Source organism: Myotis brandtii, unplaced genomic scaffold (genome assembly GCF_000412655.1).
Source record: "Myotis brandtii unplaced genomic scaffold, ASM41265v1 scaffold276, whole genome shotgun sequence".
NCBI classification, from domain to species: domain Eukaryota; kingdom Metazoa; phylum Chordata; class Mammalia; order Chiroptera; family Vespertilionidae; genus Myotis; species Myotis brandtii.
Genome location: NW_005360509.1, coordinates 2,838,110 through 2,841,279, shown reverse-complemented (window position 1 = coordinate 2,841,279; position 3,170 = coordinate 2,838,110). Strand labels below are relative to the sequence as shown.

At 42.2% G+C, this 3,170-nt stretch overlaps 1 pseudogene; it reads right to left on the bottom strand.

Moving 5' to 3' along the window:
• Nucleotides 1–1,914: 1,914 nt before the first annotated feature.
• Nucleotides 1,915–3,170, bottom strand: part of LOC102262490 — a 2,497-nt pseudogene continuing 1,241 nt past the window's right edge.

Below are 3,170 nucleotides of genomic sequence, written 5' to 3'. Positions count from 1 at the left end.
GTCACCACTAACTGCCCTCCCATGCAGGCCCGGTTGCCCCTAACAACCCTCCCCTGCTGGCCTGATGGCCCACAACTGCCCTCCCCTGCCGGCCATCTTGTGGCTGTGGGCACCGCCATATTTGAGGGCGGGGCAGTCAAATTAGCATATTCCCTCCTTATTGGCTGTGGGCGCTGCCATCTTTGCTACAGCGTGAGGGCCAATTATCATATTCCCTCTTTATTAGATAGATTGTATGCTTTCAAAGTTTGGTAGAATTTCCCATGTGGGTGCGCTGCTCTCTGTGGGTATAGCTCTTTGACGACTCTACTTATTTTTCCTAGAGTTCTGTTTAAGTCTTTGTTTTTAATCTTTTCTATGATTTTGGTAAATTATATTATCCTAGACATTTTTTTTATTTAATAAAGTTTTTTAAACTGGTGAACACAGAACTGAACAAAGTAATTTATTGCAATTCCATTTACTTTCTGCTTTTATGGTTCTTTTGCTTGCATTATATTTTTGCACATTTGCTCTCTCCCTTTTTTCCTTAGAATCAAATAGCTGATGGTTTCTCTATTGAATTAGTTTTTTTACTTAATACTTTTGTCCTTCTGTTTTCTAACTTATTAATTTTTCCTTTTTTCTTTGCTAGGTAACTTCTTTTACTTTTCTTCAATTTATTTTATCCCCTCCCCCCCTAACTTTTTGAATTAAATTCTCAATTCATTTATCTTAATTCTTTTTTTTATGTAAGAATATAAAACTATGAATTTTCCTCTGGGTTTTACAAGTTTTTCTGTTGGTCTGTTTGTGTTTCAGGTTTTTTAAGCACTTTATTTTCCTTGCACAATGGCATGTTGCTGGCAACTAATGTTCTCACCTGACAATAGAAAACCAAAATTTGTTGTTACCACTTAAAGAATTGTTTGTACAGCTTTCCATAAAAGAATTAATAAATTTACAGGTATAAATGCAAACCATTTGCCAATGCAAGGCAATTAACAACTCACAGTTCTGGCAGGAAAACATCATAAGAAAGGAAACTGGGTTTGAAGTCTTGGACTCTTCCAACACTGTTAGACTGGGAAGACAGAAAGGACAGCTGATTCAAGAACTGCCAGCCTCTAGAACCCTGGAATAGTCAGTGTGTATACTCTTAATACTCAGCACAGATCAAGAATTTGATGGTCTTACAGATTCTCACCAAGCCAATTTCTCTTCCATAAATGTGTTCTCTCACCTCAGTCAGGAAGTACCAAGGGTTTAAATCAAAGATAACTTTGTAAAATATACAAAGGTAACAGTTAACTTAAATATAACATTAAAATTAACAAGTTCTACAATCCAGCTTGTAGCAAATACCCGCTTCAAAGACAAATTTCTTTTTATTATTTATTTGTTTTTTATTAATTTAAGAGAGGAAGAGAAAGACTGAAACATCAATGTTGGGAGAGACTCATCAATCGGCTGCCTCCTGCACACCCCACACTGGGGATCAAGCCCACAACAGGGGCATGTGCCCTGACCAGGAATAAAACCCTGACCTCGCAGTTCAGAGGTCGGCACTCAACCACTAAGCCATGCTGGCCAGGCGACAAATTTCTTTTTAAATGTTTATTCCAGTTTCATGAGGTAGGGCAAATGTATACTTCTGATTTAATTCATGCAACAAATGTTATGCATCTGCTTGCAGTCCATTTAGAATCATTTGCAATGGACAATGGAGGTGCCCAACTTGTTTTATTCCTGCTTGCTGATCCACATCTGCTAGAAGGTGCACAGAAAGGCCAGGATGAAGCCCCCAATTCACACTGAATACTTGCATTTAGGAGGAGTGATGATTTTGACCTCCACTTGCTGAGATCCAGTGCTGTGATCTGCATGCTGTCAAACATGCCAGAGTACATGCTGGTCCCATCAGAGAGCGCCCTGTCACAAGTCCTTCCAGAGGTCAACATCACAGTTCATGATTGAGTTAAAGATGGTCTCAGGACTCCATACCCAGGAAAGAGGCTGGGTGAGTGCTTCTGGACACCAGAACCACTGGTTGGTGATGGTGAGCACCTGATGATTGGGCAACTGGTAACTCTCAAGGAGAAAGACTCAGTGGTGGCCATCTCCTGCTCAAAGTCCAAGGCAACATAGCAGAGCTTCTCCTTGATGTCATGAATGATTTTCCATTCTGCTGTGGTGGTGAAGCTGTAGGTGTGCTCTGTGAGGATCTTCATTAGGTAGTCCATCAGACCCCAGCCAGCAAGGTCCAGACACAGAGTGTGGTGAAGCAGTATAGGCCTCATAGGTGGCACCATGTGAAGGAGCCCATCCCTAGGGGTCCATTATAAAACCAGTGATGTAGCCAGAGGCATTCAGATACAGCAAGGCCCAGATGAACACGTACATGCCCAGGTGTTGGAGGTCTCAAACATGATCTGAGTCATCTCTCTGAGGGCTTTGGGGTTCAGTGGAGCCTCAGCAGCACCAGGCGCTCCTCAGGGACCACATGTAGCTCGTTGTAGAAGGTGTGTCAGATCTTCCTAATGTCGCCCCAGTTGAGGACTATGCCAGGCTCCATGAGGTACTTCAGGATCAGGGTGCCACACTTGCTCTGGACTTTCTGCCCCCCAGACCACCTGGGCACCCAACAATGGATGGAATCATGGCTTGGGGGTCATCATTTCTAGCAAAATCACCTTTACACATGCCAAAGCCGTTGTCAATGATGAGCCCAGCGATTTTATTGCATTGCAATCTAGAAGAGTGGGAGCAGAGGAATGAGGAGGTTGAGCCACAGGAGCACATGGATAGCCTACAACTCCAGGAGTTTTTATATATTGTGTCTTTATTGTCTACAATTTCAGTTAATGGTTTCTCTTTGTTCTAAACTTTGTTTAAAATAGTTTTAAATTTCCACATAGAAAGAATTTTGTCCCCTAATTTTGTTAATTTATATTATATTGCATTGTGATTTTAAAAAAAAATGCTATCACCCAGCCGGCGTGGCTCAATGGTTGAGCGTCAACCTATGAACCTGGAGGTCACGGTTCCCATTCAGGGCACATGCCCGGATTGCAAGCTCAATTCCCAGTGTGGAATGTGCATGAGGCAGCCGATCAGTGATTCTCTCTCATCATTGATGTTTCTATCTCTCTCTCCCTCTCCCTGCCTCTCTGAAATCAATAATCTTTACC